This window comes from Bradysia coprophila, unplaced genomic scaffold (genome assembly GCF_014529535.1).
Source record: "Bradysia coprophila strain Holo2 unplaced genomic scaffold, BU_Bcop_v1 contig_70, whole genome shotgun sequence".
NCBI lineage: Eukaryota > Metazoa > Arthropoda > Insecta > Diptera > Sciaridae > Bradysia > Bradysia coprophila.
The window spans coordinates 1,260,914-1,284,139 of NW_023503941.1; the positions used below are offsets into that span (position 1 = coordinate 1,260,914).

Genomic DNA, 23,226 nt, shown 5'->3' on the forward strand with positions numbered 1-23,226 from the left:
TATAAAAATTCTGTAACAGTGTCTGTGTTTCATTCAATATGACGATGAGATTTGACGTCAATGGATTTAATGTATCAATGGATGTGCATCCTCAAGTGTATAAATATGGTTGTATGTTCTTTCATCATTGAAAATATTTATGCTATACACCAATACATACAAAAGAAATTATAGTGACAGAACATCGTAATAATCAATGAATTGATGTGGTCAAGTGGACGAAGGTTTTGGTGAGTTTGAAGGAAAATAGGATGGGCGCGCATTCGTTGAGATTTTTAAAGATCTTTTGTTCCATCTTTTAATGAATGAATAAACCATGTAACAGTAAATTTGTGTATTGTGGTTTCTCTGCCAAATTTTACAGCGAAATGATGAATTTGCGTTACAACCACGGCAGAGTAAAATAAACCAGGCAGGAGCGGTTCATTTTCGTAACGTCAAATAAGGGACCTAATACACTGGATGAAAATGAACTCAAATGAACACTGACATAAATTGAAAAATTTTATTCGCAAAAAATGTAGGGCTACTAGATTATTCAGGTCCCTTGTCAAACGTCCACTCCTGCCTGGTTAACTTTACTCTGCCGTGGTTACAACACAAAGTCTACTCTATAATTCATTGACATATGTTTACATCGAATTCTTGATGTGCTGAATTGCTGTATTGGAAAGTTCTCATTGTAGAATGAATATTTTCACAAAGCAGGCGAGAAAATATCTATTTTCTCCCTTGCTGAAACTTCGGAAGCCTTTGTGGTGAAAAACGTGGGAAATTGCATTTTCTCGGGTGAATTGCTGCCCTCGCTACATTCTGGCTACACACAACACCCTCTAGAAATACAATTTCCAATTCTTCTTCCCTCGTATTTCGCGTATGTACGTCATTGTGTGTAGGATCAGTGAGTAAAAAATTGTTCTACAGTTTGTTCATTTCATTTTTACACAGTTTCTAAAGATTGTCGATATGTCAGAGTTTTTAATGTACCCAGTCAATTAAGTTCTTCCCAAATTGCGCAATATTTGAATTCGCGATAGAAATTTTAAATTTTGCGCCAAAAATTCATAATTTGGGAAGAACTTAATTGACTGGGTACATTTAAAACTCTGACATATCTAAAACAGAGAGATGCTAATATGACGGCTGGGACGCCGTTTCGACGGATAGAGGGAATTTGTCCATCATTTCTGAAAAAAATTGAACCGTATGCGACCAGCTGTCAAATTGAAAAAGACATAACCACAGATTTTTTTTAATACTTCCAGCATCACCAATTTTAATGAAATAAATTGCTAACATGATCCTTGTGGGATCAGAATGAACGTAAGTCCATTTATTTTTAAATCAGATTCAGTATTCGTACACAATTTCCGATTTGAAAAAAGCAATTTTGGTGACCAATTTTTGAACGCGTATATCTCAGATAATACGAAAGTACCTTGCAAATAAAACCCTTTACGTTAATTTTGACACCGATGCAAACGTATTTCCATATTCTGTTTCTCGAATCATCGTAGTCAAAAATTAATTATTTTGTAAACAATCGACCAATTTTGGAAAAAGTCAGCCATTTTTGACATTTCATTCGTTATATGAAAAAGGCTGACAAATTCCCTCTATCCGTCGAAACGGCGTCCCAGCCGTTATCTTAGCATCTCTCTGATCTAAAACTGTGTAAAAATGACATGAACAAACTGTATGGGACGAAGGTCGAAAACGACTTTCAAACATCAACTGGCGGCGGCAGCGTTAAATGATATATCATAAAATGATCAGAAATACCTGCTGTCCATTTGAAACCATAACGCATATCGGGACATTTTAACTTACAGTTTTTGACATTTGCTGCATGAAAGCAGTATTTTGTCCCACTGGCAATTATAAATATTTAAATTTTCGGCTGACTTACGGTATTCAACCCTGTCCATAATCTCTTTGATTTAAGGTCTATGGATGTGGATTCCTTCTTGACCTGTATATTTTAGTCGAATTCATAATCATCCGTTTTCATTCCATTTTGCCTTCGTGTTCATGACAGTTGGCAATTCATGCAATAGAGCAAGCATACTTTTTGAAATAGGACAACTGTCACACCAGCTACACGGAGGCAAAAATGAAAAAGGATGAATTTCTGCTTGTGAGACTTTGCAACAACAACCATGTTTGGTGAATTTATGTTTAGGGTTTTCACCGTTTTCACAAGAGTTGAGTTGGTTCGTCCTCGGAGTTCAAAATTGAAAAATTCCTCCAACGCTATATGAAGTTTCTTAATTATTTTTGCGTATCCTAAAATCGCTTTACCGGGTAACGGCCCAAGGTTCTGAAAAAACAGGTTAAGGCACTTCTGAGTTGATCTTTTGATCACGGTGGCGGTGACACACACATTTTGACAAATAGATGCTCTTAATTGAACACAAACATTACAGATTGTTTGAAATGTCAACTTGTCAAAATTTGTGTGTCACCGCCTTCGTGAGTGTCTTAACCTGTTCTTTCAACACCTTGTTAACGACCGACATTCACGTGAGATAAGCCTCTGTCCATTTCCGGTCATTTTATTCCCCAATTACGTCAGTTGCATGTACCCTAAAACATCCATGAATTGGTCTAAGAAGCAAGAAAGGGGTTTGTTCAGGGCCGGATTAGCATTTACAGCGCCCTGGGCAACGAGCCTTGCAGCGCCGCATAAAAAATTTATTAAAGAAATTGTTTCCTACATTGTCAACCAAATCAAATAAAATGTTTTCAACATTTCCTCAAGAATATTATTTTCTAAGTAATGTGTAGTTAGAAACGGCGAGCGAGGCGAGGTGGCAAGCTTATGATAACATATAACCATATATGAATGAGAGATATATGATATAACCAGAGTTTTCGTGATTAATTCGCAAAACTTTCCCACAAACAAAAATCAAGTAAAGTTATAAAAAGGTTTCGCTCGTATTTTTCGGGATTTTAAGTTTGAAGTTTGTAGAATGAATCCGAAACAATTTTTTCTTGAAATTCTTCTTGAAGAACAAATCAAATCAAACAAATTTATTTAGCAAATAGCTATTTTCAAATACAAAGTTCCATAATCTAATCACAGACATTGAAAAATGAACACTACAATTCAAATTTACATCACAATTCTATAGTTTCATTCAGGTGTTCTTTCAATTTACACTCGAATGTCCTCTCATTATTCTCACTTTTCACTTCCCTTGGAAGATCGTTAGAACATGAACGCGTTGTGAGGAAAAACCAAGAAAAAAACGTGAATTTTTGACACAATATTTGTGATACTGTTACAGTTTCATTATATTGCGAGATTTACTCTACTTGGTAAGGCAATGCACTGCTCCTAGCATGAACACTACTTTGACAAACGTCGAATTTGGAGGCTTTTGTGATGAGAGCTACCGCTTAAGATTTATTGTATTGTGTGTTTGAACTCACACAACTAAAACAAGTCACCTATCTTCACGAAAGAAACGCAGTGCCTACTGTGACTCCATCAGCGTCCAAATATTTCTTATGTTCATGCTAGGAGCAGTGCGTTGGGTAAGGTCATGATTCGGAAAAAACGACTTGCGTTGAAGCAATTTCAAGGATCTAGGACTCGGGATCCCAAAAGTATTGAAGTTTAGGGCACTCTAGAATGATCCTTTGTCTTCACTCTGAAAGTGTTAGATCTTGAAATTTAGGTAATTGGCCTTGGATTTCGACAAAAAAAATCGCGAATAATGCCATGAACAATTTTCAATGGGCGGAAACGGATTTGTTCTGCAGCTTTTCCAGCTGCTTTATTTGTTTCAAACTCCCGTTGTCCGGCGATCATGAGCAGGTTTCAGCTCATGAGGAATTTACAAAATTTTCGAAAATTCCTAATGAGCTAAAAGCTTTCCATCATCCGACTATCACCGGCGGCTGACGAAAATGAAGCAATGGAATGGTTATTGAAAATTATTTATAGTGTCTTCAGCCAGAAGCCTCAAAGTTCAACTTTTCTAAAGCAGGACCATCATAAAAACGCTTTAAATAACCAAATACGAACAGCCTTGGGTTAGTCGATGTGCGTGTATTATTCAAAAATATCAAGTTAGATGTATATATGCATTTCTTGTAGCTCACATTTACCCCAAGAATGTAATGTACAGACGCAAGCGAAGCGAGCGCGAATTTTTTTTAATCGACGTTGATTTGTGCATGACTTATGTTGAACGTGAAATGATTACATTGTCGAGAAAATTTAATTTCTAAGCGCCCCTATTTTCCCAGCGCCCTGGGCCGGGTTCACTTTGCCCATGGGTTAATCCGGCTCTGCCGGTTTGTTGTAAAAAAACAAACATGGAAAACGAGCATGGAAAGACGTTCACGTTTAAAATTGGACATGATTGGAGAAACGATACAGTTTGTATGTAAATTTCAAAGTTTTTGTTTACATAATCACAAGAAAATAAATGTAAGAGCCAAAGGACCAAACTAATTTCTAAAACAGTTTTCCCCTCTCGTTAATCCGGAAATCATCAGATGTTTGTCCCAGAAGTAATAATTATCCAAAAAGTGTTTATTCCCTACATTCCTTATTGAATATTTTTGAGGGGTAAGAAAATGCGCTAAAAAGAAAAATCGAACGAATCTATGAATTTCGAAAAACCAAAATTGTGGTGAACGTATGGTGAATACAAAATCCATCTTGTCTGTACGAAATATACGTTCTCCATGGTACGACAGTCAGTTCATTGGTGAATTTCTGTACGAATGAAAATATTGTTCCTCCAGAATTTGCAAAACTAAAAATTTGTTACTTTACGTGTATTTATCGAAGGAATCGGATAAAATAGATCCCGAAATTACCTGGAAATGTGATAGCGTTGTTATTGTTAATATTATTTGTGAATCATGGCTGCCAATTACACGGCACCAGTGGCCAGAAAAGGAACATTAGATAAGTTAGTGCGTGTTGGATATTATGAGCTCGAGAAAACTATTGGAAAAGGAAATTTCGCTGTCGTCAAATTGGCCTCAAATATCATTACTAAGTCCAAGGTACAGTGCAGGTCACAATAACTGAGAACAAGATTTTATTGTTGCCGATTAAGTACATTTTTCATAATTTTTTTACCAGCCCTGTTCAAATGTCGTTCAAACTGATCGACTCGTTTTTTTTAATTTTTCAAGAAATCCAATTTTGGACAACAACGTTTCATGTTAGAAAATATATATTTCTATTGACGCCAGGCAATTGCCTAAAAACGCTTCATTGAAGAGTTACCCGTGCTACAGTGTAATGAACAACATCCGAACCATTTTTTTTTTTGCTAGTCTGCTGTTTTTGTGTGTTTTGAAACATTTTTTTTTCGTGATTTTTTTTCAAGTGATTTCGACATGAATCCCACTAAGTCACAGAATAGAGTAGGGATGAATGTGATTTGGTATACGAAAAAAACGAGAAATGACATCTCCATGAATCGAAATTTTTATTTGCTACAATATTAACAAAATGCATCCACTAAGTATCTGTCTAGCCGATATCGACGGTCATGCTCAGATTATCTTTTTGTTTTCGTCAAAAGTTCCAACTAAAAAAAAAAATAAAAAATTCAAAGTGGTTTCCATAGTTCATGCGAAGAGAATAAATTTTGACTGTCGTCGCTTGACTTTTTTCTTCTTCATTTGATTGTAAAGTGGAATACTAAATTGTAATGTTTTTGTGTGTTGTTAGCTACACATTTCGAATTCATCCGTTCATTCTCTTATCACCCGAAATTTATTATTAATGACTTCTCGACTAACAACCTATCTATTCATGAAACTGAACTTTACATTTCTGTTCGAAGGTGTAGTAATTTTGAATATTATTATGTTCGCAGTATTGTCATTCTATTATCGTGCATCCGATAGAGTCGACAAATTTCAGTCGATTTTATCAAAATTAGAATCCTAATGTACACCACAATTCACGTAATGATTCGTGGTTTCGTTGTAAACATCGCTATAAAACCAATCCGTCCAACCTCCTGTAATTCGGAAAAGGGAATAATGTTCTGCTACTCAGTTTGTTCAAAGTCATGATCTTTTACTTCATTCGTTTCTCTAACATATACATTTCGCTACGTTGTTGGAACACGTTAACCAAGGTCATTTTTGTCATTACTGTTGATAACAAATGTTTAACCGTTTGTGTACGTTGAACGAAACCAATAGAGTAAGGAATTTGTTCTCTCATTATCCGTTCGGCAACCGGGTCAGCGGTGGGTTTTGATTTTTAATTATTACAAGTTGTCACAGATGCATTGGTACATTATGACCCTGACCCCTGAAACCCAGTGCTTCCGTAATAAACACTAGGGCGTATCGAGTTTTTAGAATTCTTAGAAGGGCTGCGATAGCCTGTGTGCGGAAAACGTAGATCATTGAAAACTAATCTCTCTTCTTTTTCGGATGATGGAAAGCTTTTAGCTCATTAGGAATTTTCGAAAATTTTGTAAATTCCTCATGAGCTGAAACCTGCTCATGATCGCCGGACAACGGGAGTTTGAAACAAATAAAGCAGCTGGAAAAGCTGCAGAACAAATCCGTTTCCGCCCATTGAAAATTGTTCATGGCATTATTCGCGATTTTTTTTGTCGAAATCCAAGGCCAATTACCTAAATTTCAAGATCTAACACTTTCAGAGTGAAGACAAAGGATCATTCTAGAGTGCCCTAAACTTCAATACTTTTGGGATCCCGAGTCCTAGATCCTTGAAATTGCTTCAACGCAAGTCGTTTTTTCCGAATCATGACCTTACCCAACGCACTGCTCCTAGCATGAACATAAGAAATATTTGGACGCTGATGGAGTCACAGTAGGCACTGCGTTTCTTTCGTGAAGATAGGTGACTTGTTTTAGTTGTGTGAGTTCAAACACACAATACAATAAATCTTAAGCGGTAGCTCTCATCACAAAAGCCTCCAAATTCGACGTTTGTCAAAGTAGTGTTCATGCTAGGAGCAGTGCATTGCCTTACCAAGTAGAGTAAATCTCGCAATATAATGAAACTGTAACAGTATCACAAATATTGTGTCAAAAATTCACGTTTTTTTCTTGGTTTTTCCTCACAACGCGTTCATGTTCTAACGATCTTCCAAGGGAAGTGAAAAGTGAGAATAATGAGAGGACATTCGAGTGTAAATTGAAAGAACACCTGAATGAAACTATAGAATTGTGATGTAAATTTGAATTGTAGTGTTCATTTTTCAATGTCTGTGATTAGATTATGGAACTTTGTATTTGAAAATAGCTATTTGCTAAATAAATTTGTTTGATTTGATTTGTTCTTCAAGAAGAATTTCAAGAAAAAATTGTTTCGGATTCATTCTACAAACTTCAAACTTAAAATCCCGAAAAATACGAGCGAAACCTTTTTATAACTTTACTTGATTTTTGTTTGTGGGAAAGTTTTGCGAATTAATCACGAAAACTCTGGTTATATCATATATCTCTCATTCATATATGGTTATATGTTATCATAAGCTTGCCACCTCGCCTCGCTCGCCCGTTTCTAACTACACATTACTTAGAAAATAATATTCTTGAGGAAATGTTGAAAACATTTTATTTGATTTGGTTGACAATGTAGGAAACAATTTCTTTAATAAATTTTTTATGCGGCGCTGCAAGGCTCGTTGCCCAGGGCGCTGTAAATGCTAATCCGGCCCTGAACAAACCCTTTCTTGCTTCTTAGACCAATTCATGGATGTTTTAGGGTACATGCAACTGACGTAATTGGGGAATAAAATGACCGGAAATGGACAGAGGCTTATCTCACGTGAATGTCGGTCGTTAACAAGGTGTTGAAAGAACAGGTTAAGACACTCACGAAGGCGGTGACACACAAATTTTGACAAGTTGACATTTCAAACAATCTGTAATGTTTGTGTTCAATTAAGAGCATCTATTTGTCAAAATGTGTGTGTCACCGCCACCGTGATCAAAAGATCAACTCAGAAGTGCCTTAACCTGTTTTTTCAGAACTTGGGCCGTTACCCGGTAAAGCGATTTTAGGATACGCCAAAAATAATTAAGAAACTTCATATAGCGTTGGAGGAATTTTTCAATTTTGAACTCCGAGGACGAACCAACTCAACTCTTGTGAAAACGGTGAAAACCCTAAACATAAATTCACCAAACATGGTTGTTGTTGCAAAGTCTCACAAGCAGAAATTCATCCTTTTTCATTTTTGCCTCCGTGTAGCTGGTGTGACAGTTGTCCTATTTTCAAAAAGTATGCTTGCTCTATTGCATGAATTGCCAACTGTCATGAACACGAAGGCAAAATGGAATGAAAACGGATGATTATGAATTCGACTAAAATATAACAGGTCAAGAAGGAATCCACATCCATAGACCTTAAATCAAAGAGATTATGGACAGGGTTGAATACCGTAAGTCAGCCGAAAATTTAAATATTTATAATTGCCAGTGGACAAAATACTGCTTTCATGCAGCAAATGGTCAAAAACTGTAAGTTAAAATGTCCCGATATGCGTTATGGTTTCAAATGGACAGCAGGTATTTCTGATCATTTTTATGATATATCATTTACGCTGGCCGCCCAGTTGATGTTTGAAAGTCGTTTTCGACCTTCGTCCCATACAGTTTGTTCATTGTCATTTTTACACAGTTTTAGATTCAGAGAGATGCTAAGATAACGGCTGGGACGCCGTTTCGACGGATAGAGGGAATTTTGTCAGCCTTTTTCATATAACGAATGAAATGTCAAAAATGGCTGACTTTTTCCAAAATTGGTCGATTGTTTACAAAATAATTAATTTTTGACTACGATGATTCGAGAAACAGAATATGGAAATACGTTTGCATCGGTGTCAAAATTAACGTAAAGGGTTTTATTTGCAAGGTACTTTCGTATTATCTGAGATATACGCGTTCAAAAATTGGTCACCAAAATTGCTTTTTTCAAATCGGAAATTGTGTACGAATACTGAATCTGATTTAAAAATAAATGGACTTACGTTCATTCTGATCCCACAAGGATCATGTTAGCAATTTATTTCATTAAAATTGGTGATGCTGGAAGTATTAAAAAAAATCTGTGGTTATGTCTTTTTCAATTTGACAGCTGGTCGCATACGGTTCAATTTTTTTCAGAAATGATGGACAAATTCCCTCTATCCGTCCGAAACGGCGTCCCAGCCGTCATATTAGCATCTCTCTGTTTTTAGATATGTCAGAGTTTTAAATGTACCCAGTCAATTAAGTTCTTCCCAAATTATGAATTTTTGGCGCAAAATTTAAAAATTTCTATCGCGAATTCAAATATTGCGCAATTTGGGAAGAACTTAATTGACTGGGTACATTAAAAACTCTGACATATCGACAATCTTTAGAAACTGTGTAAAAATGAAATGAACAAACTGTAGAACAATTTTTTACTCACTGATCCTACACACAATGACGTACATACGCGAAATACGAGGGAAGAAGAATTGGAAATTGTATTTCTAGAGGGTGTTGTGTGTAGCCAGAATGTAGCGAGGGCAGCAATTCACCCGAGAAAATGCAATTTCCCACGTTTTTCACCACAAAGGCTTCCGAAGTTTCAGCAAGGGAGAAAATAGATATTTTCTCGCCTGCTTTGTGAAAATATTCATTCTACAATGAGAACTTTCCAATACAGCAATTCAGCACATCAAGAATTCGATGTAAACATATGTCAATGAATTATAGAGTAGACTTTGTGTTGTAACCACGGCAGAGTAAAGTTAACCAGGCAGGAGTGGACGTTTGACAAGGGACCTGAATAATCTAGTAGCCCTACATTTTTTGGCGAATAAAATTTTTCAATTTATGTCAGTGTTCATTTGAGTTCATTTTCATCCAGTGTATTAGGTCCCTTATTTGACGTTACGAAAATGAACCGCTCCTGCCTGGTTTATTTTACTCTGCCGTGGTTGTAACGCAAATTCATCATTTCGCTGTAAAATTTGGCAGAGAAACCACAATACACAAATTTACTGTTACATGGTTTATTCATTCATTAAAAGATGGAACAAAAGATCTTTAAAAATCTCAACGAATGCGCGCCCATCCTATTTTCCTTCAAACTCACCAAAACCTTCGTCCACTTGACCACATCAATTCATTGATTATTACGATGTTCTGTCACTATAATTTCTTTTGTATGTATTGGTGTATAGCATAAATATTTTCAATGATGAAAGAACATACAACCATATTTATACACTTGAGGATGCACATCCATTGATACATTAAATCCATTGACGTCAAATCTCATCGTCATATTGAATGAAACACAGACACTGTTACAGAATTTTTATAATTTGGGATATCGTGAATGTAGTAGTTACGTGAGAAAATTCATTCAATGGATAAATCGAATCAATCATATCAATATGCGGTGTAATAAGTAGGTTAGTTAGGTTATTTGACTTTCTTTCAATTTTTTTTTTTAAATTGATAGTTTTTCCCGTAAATTGCAACGTGCGCCTATATCACATTCTTATTAGACTTCATTCTAAAGGAACCGTCTGATTCTTTTCTATGCTATTTGATTCGCGTAGTGGGTTTGGTTGAGGGATCTGCATAGTCCTATCAAATGACAAAGATACGTTTCAGGTAAAAAAGGAACACAGAACGTTGTTTCTCCAAATAAATAACATTACATTCGTGCAGCAGGTGACTGGTAGAGACAAAAAAAGGTAGCAACAAACTACAAATCTATTCCTCACAAACTGGAACAACACAATAAAGCATAACATTTGGTTTTAAAAAAAAGGGCGATTTCATTTCTATGTTACAGGTTGCGCCAACAAAAAACTGTTTGTTATTTATGTTGCTGATAAATGATATTGGGAACGGTTTACAAAATAGATCAAAATCATGACGACTTTTTTCCGAGACGAAACGTTGTTTTGAAATGTGTTTTATTCTTTGAATGCCAGCGCGCGGTGATGATAGTCATCACCACATAACTGTGGATAAAAAGATGAAATGTAGATTTTTCGTGTGAATTTGGTTGATTCGAGGCTTAGCCGAATTTTGGACTTATTACACTCACGGAATTTTGAAAACCGACACATTTTCTGTTTCGTGGTTTACTGGTTTTTTGTGAACTTTGCATGTACTTTTATATGGAGAAATCAGAAACTCAAGTAAAACACAGAAACAGAAAACGTCTTGGTTTTCAAAATTCCGTGTGTGTATGTGACTAAAATTCTTCGCAGATGTCTAAATAATTCGCAGAGCACTGTTGATGGTAATCAAGCAAAAAAGTGATAGGGACGATGTGGAAGGCACATAAGTTCGAATCTTTCATCACGAGCGCGGTAATTGGGCGACATTCATTCACACTCCACGTACAGATCGCATGGATTTAACGAAAAAATTGAAGAAAAAAAAAGTCGCGATGCGTTCCACATTTACTGTGACGAGTACAAATGTGTAACGTAGCAGTATGTAATTACAACTAGGTCCCACCTTTTGGGTGGGTCAGGTCCCTTGACTGACAATTTTTGCAATGTAATTTTGATCAGCTTATTTTCCATTCTTAAACTTTCTAAGCATCTTTAATCACTATCACCGATACAATAATTTATTTTTTGATATGCTATAAACTAACTTCAATATGTGATGAGCTGTCAAAGAGTAAACATCTCTGCCAAAACAAAGGTATACTTCAGTCGATGATTGGCTGTCAAAGAGTAAACATCTCGGCCTAAACAATGGTACACTTCAGTCCATGATTGGCTGTCAAAGAGTAAACATCTCTGCCAAAACAATGGTACACTTCAGTCGATGATTGGCTGTCAAAGAGTGAACATCTCTGCCAGAACAATGGTATACTTCAGTCGATGATTGGCTGTCAAAGAGTAAACATCTCTGCCAAAACAATGGTATACTTCAGTCGATGATCGGCTGTCAAAGAGTAAACATCTCTGCCAGAACAATGGTATACTTCAGTCGATGATTGGTTGTCAAAGAGTAAACTTCTCGGCCTAAACAATGACATACTTTAGTTGGTGATTGGCTGTCAAAGAGTAAACATCTCGGCCTAAACAATGACATACTTTAGTCGATGATTGGCTGTCAAAGAGTAAACATCTCTGCCAGAACAATGGTATACTTCAGTCGATGATTGGCTGTCAAAGAGTAAACATCTCGGCCTAAACAATGACATGCTTTAGTCGATGATTGGCTGTCAAAGAGTAAACATCTCTGCCAGAACAATGGTATACTTCAGTCCATGATTGGTTGTCAAAGAGTAAACTTCTCGGCCTAAACAATGGTACACTTCAGTCCATGATTGGCTGTCAAATAGTAAACATCTCGGCCTAAACAATGAGACACTTCAGTCGATGATTGGCTGTCAAAGAGTAAACATCTCTGCCAAAACAATGGTACACTTCAGTCCATGATTGGCTGTCAAATAGTAAACATCTCTGCCAAAACAATGGTATACTTCAGTCGATGATTGACTGTCAAAGAGTAAACATCTCGGCCAGAACAATGGTACACTTCAGTCGATGATTGGCTGTCAAAGAGTAAACATCTCGGCCTAAACAATGACATACTTTAGTCGATGATTGGCTGTCAAAGAGTAAACATCTCTGCCAGAACAATGGTATACTTCAGTCGATGATTGGCTGTCAAAGAGTAAACATCTCTGCCAGAACAATGGTATACTTCAGTCGATGATTGGCTGTCAAAGAGTAAACATCTCGGCCTAAACAATGACATGCTTTAGTCGATGATTGGCTGTCAAAGAGTAAACATCTCTGCCAGAACAATGGTATACTTCAGTCCATGATTGGTTGTCAAAGAGTAAACTTCTCGGCCTAAACAATGGTACACTTCAGTCCATGATTGGCTGTCAAATAGTAAACATCTCGGCCTAAACAATGACATACTTTAGTCGATGATTGGCTGTCAAAGAGTAAACATCTCTGCCAGAACAATGGTATACTTCAGTCGATGATTGGCTGTCAAAGAGTAAACATCTCTGCCAGAACAATGGTATACTTCAGTCGATGATTGGCTGTCAAAGAGTAAACATCTCGGCCTAAACAATGACATGCTTTAGTCGATGATTGGCTGTCAAAGAGTAAACATCTCTGCCAGAACAATGGTATACTTCAGTCCATGATTGGTTGTCAAAGAGTAAACTTCTCGGCCTAAACAATGGTACACTTCAGTCCATGATTGGCTGTCAAATAGTAAACATCTCGGCCTAAACAATGAGACACTTCAGTCGATGATTGGCTGTCAAAGAGTAAACATCTCTGCCAAAACAATGGTACACTTCAGTCCATGATTGGCTGTCAAATAGTAAACATCTCTGCCAAAACAATGGTATACTTCAGTCGATGATTGACTGTCAAAGAGTAAACATCTCGGCCAGAACAATGGTACACTTCAGTCGATGATTGGCTGTCAAAGAGTAAACATCTCGGCCTAAACAATGGTACACTTCAGTCCATGATTGGCTGTCAAAGAGTAAACATCTCTGCCAAAACAATGGTACACTTCAGTCGATGATTGGCTGTCAAAGAGTGAACATCTCTGCCAGAACAATGGTATACTTCAGTCGATGATTGGCTGTCAAAGAATGAACATCTCTGCCAAAAGAATGGTACACTTCAGTCCATGATTGGCTGTCAAATAGTAAACATCTCTGCCAAAACAATGGTACACTTCAGTCGATGATTGGCTGTCAAAGAGTGAACATCTCTGCCAGAACAATGGTATACTTCAGTCGATGATTGGCTGTCAAAGAATGAACATCTCTGCCAAAACAATGGTACACTTCAGTCGATGATTGGCTGTCAAAGAGTAAACATCTCGGCCTAAACAATGGTACAATTCAGTCCATGATTGGCTGTCAAAGAGTAAACATCTCTGCCAAAACAATGGTACACTTCAGTCGATGATTGGCTGTCAAAGAGTGAACATCTCTGCCAGAACAATGGTATACTTCAGTCGATGATTGGCTGTCAAAGAATGAACATCTCTGCCAAAACAACAGTACACTTCAGTCGATGATTGGCTGTCAAAGAGTAAACATCTCTGCCAAAACAATGGTACACTTCAGTTCATGATTGGCTGTCAAAGAATGAACATCTCTGCCAAAACAATAGTACACTTCAGTCGATGATTGGCTGTCAAAGAGTAAACATCTCAGCCTAAACAATGACATGCTTTAGTCGGTGATTGACTGTCAAAGAGTAAACATCTCGGCCAGAACAATGGTACACTTCAGTCGATGATTGGCTGTCAAAGAGTAAACATCTCGGCCTAAACAATGGTACACTTCAGTCCATGATTGGCTGTCAAAGAGTAAACATCTCTGCCAGAACAATGGTATACTTCAGTCGATGATTGGCTGTCAAAGAGTAAACATCTCGGCGTAAACAATGGTACACTTCAGTCCATGATTGGCTGTCAAAGAGTAAACATCTCTGCCAAAACAATGGTACACTTCAGTCGATGATTGGCTGTCAAAGAGTAAACATATCTGCCAGAACAATGGTATACTTCAGTCGATGATTGGTTGTCAAAGACTAAACATCTCGGCCTAAACAATGACATATTTTAGTTGGAGATTGGCTGTCAAAGAGTAAACATATCGGCCTAAACAATGGTACACTTCAGTCCATGATTGGCTGTCAAAGAGTAAACATCTCTGCCAGAACAATGGTATATTTCAGTCGATGATTGGCTGTCAAAGAGTAAACATATCGGCCTAAACAATGGTACACTTCAGTCCATGATTGGCTGTCAAAGAGTAAACATCTCTGCCAGAACAATGGTATATTTCAGTCGATGATTGGCTGTCAAAGAGTAAACATCTCGGCCTAAACAATGGTACACTTCAGTCCATGATTGGCTGTCAAAGAGTAAACATCTCTGCCAAAACAATGGTACACTATAGTCGATGATTGGCTGTTAAAGAGTGAACATCTCTGCCAGAACAATGGTATATTTCAGTCGATTATTGGCTGTCAAAGAGTAAACATCTCGGCCTAAACAATGGTACACTTCAGTCCATGATTGGCTGTCAAAGAGTAAACATCTCTGCCAAAACAATGGTACACTTCAGTCGATGATTGGCTGTCAAAGAGCAAACATCTCTGCCAGAACAATGGTATACTTCAGTCGATGATTGGCTGTCAAAGAATGAACATCTCTGCCAAAAGAATGGTATACTTCAGTCGATGATTGGCTGTCAAAGAGTAAACATCTCGGCCTAAACAATGACATGCTTCAGTCGATGATTGGCTGTCAAAGGGTAAACCAATCAAAGCAAAGCTGTTTTTGTTATCCGAAGAGGCACTCATGTATAATAAGGACACAGAAGAGAATTGTTGAGCTGTGTGGTATGTTTGGTTGTGCTGATATTGTTTGCTATGTTAGTAGATATTTGTTGTGTGCATACTTGTATTGCGCTCAAGGTTTTAATGTCGGTTGCTTGAATGACAGCAATATCAACTAATGCGGCTAAATAGCACGTTTCACATGCTATTTAACGGTCCCAAGCCCGTGAAAACGCAGAGGGGTAGAATAGGGTATTAGTATGGTTTTTTTTTAAATTATTCATAACTTAATTTAGTAGATAGTACATCACGTTAGGTAAATTGTCACTCATCGATGTGTAACAGCTAATTTTGCAAAGAAATTTGATTCTAATGCGAATTTTCCACTGGCAAGATAGGTGTCCTTACTTGATCCATTTGCATAGCACAAACATGTGTAGCGAATGTGTCTTGTTTTACCGCTCATTGCCGCCGGTGTACGTTGCAGTATATAATTCGCGTTAGTTTTGAATTTCTTTCGGGTTAGCGATCATTTGACAGGTGATCAATTAACCTAACTCCTTGTAAGGCAATGAGAAACCGTTTATACGCGATCATTGTGTATCCGTTATAAGCAAACTCTCCTTAATATTGCCACATTAGGTTGGGAATGGACGAGACGTCACGTTAGGAAAATTGTCAACCATCAGAGAAATGATAACAGATGGCGCTTGGCCGGTGCAACGCCATCTGTTATCATTTCTCTGTCACCCATCGATGTGTAACAGCTAATTTTGCAAAGAAATTTGATTCTAATGCGAATTTTCCACTGGTAAGATAGGTGTCCTTACTTGATCCATTTGCATAGCACAAACATGTGTAGCGAATGTGTCTTGTTTTACCACTCATTGCCGCCGGTATTGGTAAGATAGGTGTCCTTACTTGATCCATTTGCATAGCACATACATGTGTAGCGAATGTGTCTTGTTTTACCACTCATTGCCGCCGGTATACGTTGTATATAATTCGCATTAGTTTTGTATTTCTTTCGGGTTAGCGATCATTTGACAGGTGATCAATTAACCTAACTCCTTGTAAGGCAATGAGAAACCGTTTATACGCGATCATTGTGTATCCGTTATAAGCAAACTCTCCTTAATATTGCCACATTAGGTTGGGAATGGACGAGACGCCACGTTAGGAAAATTGTCAACCATCAGAGAAATGATAACAGATGGCGCTTGGCCGGTACAACGCCATCTGTTATCATTTCTCTGTCACCCATCGATGTGTAACAGCTAATTTTGCAAAGAAATTTGATTCTAATGCGAATTTTCCACTGGTAAGATAGGTGTCCTTACTTGATCCATTTGCATAGCACAAACATGTGTAGCGAATGTGTCTTGTTTTACCACTCATTGCCGCCGGTATTGGTAAGATAGGTGTCCTTACTTGATCCATTTGCATAGCACATACATGTGTAGCGAATGTGTCTTGTTTTACCACTCATTGCCGCCGGTATACGTTGTATATAATTCGCATTAGTTTTGTATTTCTTTCGGGTTAGCGATCATTTGACAGGTGATCAATTAACCTAACTCCTTGTAAGGCAATGAGAAATCGTTTATACGCGATCATTGTGTATCCGTTATAAGCAAACTCTCCTTAATATTGCCACATTAGGTTGGGAATGGACGAGACGCCACGTTAGGGAAATTGTCAACCATCAGAGAAATGATAACAGATGGCGCTTGGCCGGTGCAACGCCATCTGTTATCATTTCTCTGTCACCCATCGATGTGTAACAGCTAATTTTGCAAAGAAATTTGATTCTAATGCGAATTTTCCACTGGTAAGATAGGTGTCCTTACTTGATCCATTTGCATAGCACAAACATGTGTAGCGAATGTGTCTTGTTTTACCACTCATTGCCGCCGGTATTGGTAAGATAGGTGTCCTTACTTGATCCATTTGCATAGCACATACATGTGTAGCGAATGTGTCTTGTTTTACCACTCATTGCCGCCGGTATACGTTGTATATAATTCGCATTAGTTTTGTATTTCTTTCGGGTTAGCGATCATTTGACAGGTGATCAATTAACCTAACTCCTTGTAAGGCAATGAGAAATCGTTTATACGCGATCATTGTGTATCCGTTATAAGCAAACTCTCCTTAATATTGCCACATTAGGTTGGGAATGGACGAGACGCCACGTTAGGGAAATTGTCAACCATCAGAGAAATGATAACAGATGGCGCTTGGCCGGTGCAACGCCATCTGTTATCATTTCTCTGTCACCCATCGATGTGTAACAGCTAATTTTGCAAAGAAATTTGATTCTAATGCGAATTTTCCACTGGTAAGATAGGTGTCCTTACTTGATCCATTTGCATAGCACAAACATGTGTAGCGAATGTGTCTTGTTTTACCACTCATTGCCGCCGGTATTGGTAAGATATGTGTCCTTACTTGATCCATTTGCATAGCACATACATGTGTAGCGAATGTGTCTTGTTTTACCACTCATTGCCGCCGGTATACGTTGTATATAATTCGCATTAGTTTTGTATTTCTTTCGGGTTAGCGATCATTTGACAGGTGATCAATTAACCTAACTCCTTGTAAGGCAATGAGAAATCGTTTATACGCGATCATTGTGTATCCGTTATAAGCAAACTCTCCTTAATATTGCCACATTAGGTTGGGAATGGACGAGACGCCACGTTAGGGAAATTGTCAACCATCAGAGAAATGATAACAGATGGCGCTTGGCCGGTGCAACGCCATCTGTTATCATTTCTCTGTCACCCATCGATGTGTAACAGCTAATTTTGCAAAGAAATTTGATTCTAATGCGAATTTTCCACTGGTAAGATAGGTGTCCTTACTTGATCCATTTGCATAGCACAAACATGTGTAGCGAATGTGTCTTGTTTTACCACTCATTGCCGCCGGTATTGGTAAGATAGGTGTCCTTACTTGATCCATTTGCATAGCACATACATGTGTAGCGAATGTGTCTTGTTTTACCACTCATTGCCGCCGGTATACGTTGTATATAATTCGCATTAGTTTTGTATTTCTTTCGGGTTAGCGATCATTTGACAGGTGATCAATTAACCTAACTCCTTGTAAGGCAATGAGAAATCGTTTATACGCGATCATTGTGTATCCGTTATAAGCAAACTCTCCTTAATATTGCCACATTAGGTTGGGAATGGACGAGACGCCACGTTAGGAAAATTGTCAACCATCAGAGAAATGATAACAGATGGCGCTTGGCCGGTGCAACGCCATCTGTTATCATTTCTCTGTCACCCATCGATGTGTAACAGCTAATTTTGCAAAGAAATTTGATTCTAATGCGAATTTTCCACTGGTAAGATAGGTGTCCTTACTTGATCCATTTGCATAGCACAAACATGTGTAGCGAATGTGTCTTGTTTTACCACTCATTGCCGCCGGTATTGGTAAGATAGGTGTCCTTACTTGATCCATTTGCATAGCACATACATGTGTAGCGAATGTGTCTTGTTTTACCACTCATTGCCGCCGGTATACGTTGTATATAATTCGCATTAGTTTTGTATTTCTTTCGGGTTAGCGATCATTTGACAGGTGATCAATTAACCTAACTCCTTGTGAGGCAATGAGAAATCGTTTAAACGAGATCATTGTGTATCCGTTATAAGCAAACTCTCCTTAATATTGCCACATTAGGTTGGGAATGGACGAGACGCCACGTTAGGAAAATTGTCAACCATCAGAGAAATGATAACAGATGGCGCTTGGCCGGTGCAACGCCATCTGTTATCATTTCTCTGTCACCCATCGATGTGTAACAGCTAATTTTGCAAAGAAATTTGATTCTAATGCGAATTTTCCACTGGTAAGATAGGTGTCCTTACTTGATCCATTTGCATAGCACAAACATGTGTAGCGAATGTGTCTTGTTTTACCACTCATTGCCGCCGGTATTGGTAAGATAGGTGTCCTTACTTGATCCATTTGCATAGCACATACATGTGTAGCGAATGTGTCTTGTTTTACCACTCATTGCCGCCGGTATACGTTGTATATAATTCGCATTAGTTTTGAATTTCTTTCGGATTAGCGATCATTTGACAGGTGATCAATTAACCTAACTCCTTGTAAGGCAATGAGAAACCGTTTAAACGAGATCATTGTGTATCCGTTATAAGCAAACTCTCCTTAATATTGCCACATTAGGTTGGGGATGGATGCGACGCTACGTTAGGGAAATTGTCAACCATCAGAGAAATGATAACAGATGGCGCTTGGCCGGTGCAACGCCATCTGTTATCATTTCTCTGTCACCCATCGATGTGTAACAGCTAATTTGGCAAAGAAATTTGATTCTAATGCGAATTTTCCACTGGTAAGATAGGTGTCCTTACTTGATCCATTTGCATAGCACAAACATGTGTAGCGAATGTGTCTTGTTTTACCGCTCATTGCCGCCGGTGTACGTTGCAGTATATAATTCGCGTTAGTTTTGAATTTCTTTCGGATTAGCGATCATTTGACAGGTGATCAATTAACCTAACTCCTTGTAAGGCAATGAGAAACCGTTTAAACGAGATCATTGTGTATCCGTTATAAGCAAACTCTCCTTAATATTGCCACATTAGGTTGGGGATGGATGCGACGCTACGTTAGGGAAATTGTCAGCCATCAGAGAAATGATAACAGATGGCGCTTGGCCGGTGCAACGCCATCTGTTATCATTTCTCTGTCACCCATCGATGTGTAACAGCTAATTTTGCAAAGAAATTTGATTCTAATGCGAATTTTCCACTGGCAAGATAGGTGTCCTTACTTGATCCATTTGCATAGCACATACATGTGTAGCGAATGTGTCTTGTTTTACCGCTCATTGCCGCCGGTGTACGTTGCAGTATATAATTCGCGTTAGTTTTGAATTTCTTTCGGATTAGCGATCATTTGACAGGTGATCAATTAACCTAACTCCTTGTAAGGCAATGAGAAACCGTTTAAACGAGATCATTGTGTATCCGTTATAAGCAAACTCTCCTTAATATTGCCACATTAGGTTGGGGATGGACGCGACGCCACGTTAGGGAAATTGTCAACCATCAGAGAAATGATAACAGATGGCGCTTGGCCGGTGCAACGCCATCTGTTATCATTTCTCTGTCACCCATCGATGTGTAACAGCTAATTTGGCAAAGAAATTTGATTCTAATGCGAATTTTCCACTGGTAAGATAGGTGTCCTTACTTGATCCATTTGCATAGCACAAACATGTGTAGCGAATGTGTCTTGTTTTACCACTCATTGCCGCCGGTATTGGTAAGATAGGTGTCCTTACTTGATCCATTTGCATAGCACATACATGTGTAGCGAATGTGTCTTGTTTTACCACTCATTGCCGCCGGTATACGTTGTATATAGTTCACATTAGTTTTGTATTTCTTTCGGGTTAGCGATCATTTGACAGGTGATCAATTAACCTAACTCCTTGTAAGGCAATGAGAAATCGTTTAAACGAGATCATTGTGTATCCGTTATAAGCAAACTCTCCTTAATATTGCCACATTAGGTTGGGGATGGATGCGACGCTACGTTAGGAAAATTGTCAGCCATCAGAGAAATGATAACAGATGGCGCTTGGCCGGTGCAACGCCATCTGTTATCATTTCTCTGTCACCCATCGATGTGTAACAGCTAATTTGGCAAAGAAATTTGATTCTAATGCGAATTTTCCACTGGTAAGATAGGTGTCCTTACTTGATCCATTTGCATAGCACAAACATGTGTAGCGAATGTGTCTTGTTTTACCACTCATTGCCGCCGGTATTGGTAAGATAGGTGTCCTTACTTGATCCATTTGCATAGCACATACATGTGTAGCGAATGTGTCTTGTTTTACCGCTCATTGCCGCCGGTGTACGTATAATTCGCATTAGTTTTGTATTTCTTTCGGGTTAGCGATCATTTGACAGGTGATCAATTAACCTAACTCCTTGTAAGGCAATGAGAAATCGTTTATACGCGATCATTGTGTATCCGTTATAAGCAAACTCTCCTTAATATTGCCACATTAGGTTGGGAATGGACGAGACGCCACGTTAGGGAAATTGTCAACCATCAGAGAAATGATAACAGATGGCGCTTGGCCGGTGCAACGCCATCTGTTATCATTTCTCTGTCACCCATCGATGTGTAACAGCTAATTTGGCAAAGAAATTTGATTCTAATGCGAATTTTCCACTGGTAAGATAGGTGTCCTTACTTGATCCATTTGCATAGCACAAACATGTGTAGCGAATGTGTCTTGTTTTACCACTCATTGCCGCCGGTATTGGTAAGATAGGTGTCCTTACTTGATCCATTTGCATAGCACATACATGTGTAGCGAATGTGTCTTGTTTTACCACTCATTGCCGCCGGTATACGTTGTATATAGTTCACATTAGTTTTGTATTTCTTTCGGGTTAGCGATCATTTGACAGGTGATCAATTAACCTAACTCCTTGTAAGGCAATGAGAAATCGTTTAAACGAGATCATTGTGTATCCGTTATAAGCAAACTCTCCTTAATATTGCCACATTAGGTTGGGGATGGATGCGACGCTACGTTAGGAAAATTGTCAGCCATCAGAGAAATGATAACAGATGGCGCTTGGCCGGTGCAACGCCATCTGTTATCATTTCTCTGTCACCCATCGATGTGTAACAGCTAATTTGGCAAAGAAATTTGATTCTAATGCGAATTTTCCACTGGTAAGATAGGTGTCCTTACTTGATCCATTTGCATAGCACAAACATGTGTAGCGAATGTGTCTTGTTTTACCACTCATTGCCGCCGGTATTGGTAAGATAGGTGTCCTTACTTGATCCATTTGCATAGCACATACATGTGTAGCGAATGTGTCTTGTTTTACCGCTCATTGCCGCCGGTGTACGTATAATTTGCATTAGTTTTGTATTTCTTTCGGGTTAGCGATCATTTGACAGGTGATCAATTAACCTAACTCCTTGTAAGGCAATGAGAAATCGTTTATACGCGATCATTGTGTATCCGTTATAAGCAAACTCTCCTTAATATTGCCACATTAGGTTGGGAATGGACGAGACGCCACGTTAGGGAAATTGTCAACCATCAGAGAAATGATAACAGATGGCGCTTGGCCGGTGCAACGCCATCTGTTATCATTTCTCTGTCACCCATCGATGTGTAACAGCTAATTTTGCAAAGAAATTTGATTCTAATGCGAATTTTCCACTGGTAAGATAGGTGTCCTTACTTGATCCATTTGCATAGCACAAACATGTGTAGCGAATGTGTCTTGTTTTACCACTCATTGCCGCCGGTATTGGTAAGATAGGTGTCCTTACTTGATCCATTTGCATAGCACATACATGTGTAGCGAATGTGTCTTGTTTTACCACTCATTGCCGCCGGTATACGTTGTATATAATTCGCATTAGTTTTGTATTTCTTTCGGGTTAGCGATCATTTGACAGGTGATCAATTAACCTAACTCCTTGTGAGGCAATGAGAAATCGTTTAAACGAGATCATTGTGTATCCGTTATAAGCAAACTCTCCTTAATATTGCCACATTAGGTTGGGAATGGACGAGACGCCACGTTAGGAAAATTGTCAACCATCAGAGAAATGATAACAGATGGCGCTTGGCCGGTGCAACGCCATCTGTTATCATTTCTCTGTCACCCATCGATGTGTAACAGCTAATTTTGCAAAGAAATTTGATTCTAATGCGAATTTTCCACTGGTAAGATAGGTGTCCTTACTTGATCCATTTGCATAGCACAAACATGTGTAGCGAATGTGTCTTGTTTTACCACTCATTGCCGCCGGTATTGGTAAGATAGGTGTCCTTACTTGATCCATTTGCATAGCACATACATGTGTAGCG

General features: G+C 38.3%; 1 long non-coding RNA gene across 1 annotated transcript; it reads left to right on the forward strand.

Moving 5' to 3' along the window:
• Positions 1-10,326: 10,326 nt before the first annotated feature.
• LOC119083612 lies at positions 10,327-10,704 on the forward strand. The gene is made up of 3 exons (XR_005088903.1): positions 10,327-10,414; positions 10,515-10,623; positions 10,681-10,704. It is a non-coding gene; the product is annotated as an uncharacterized LOC119083612 (long non-coding RNA).
• Positions 10,705-23,226: the final 12,522 nt, after the last annotated feature.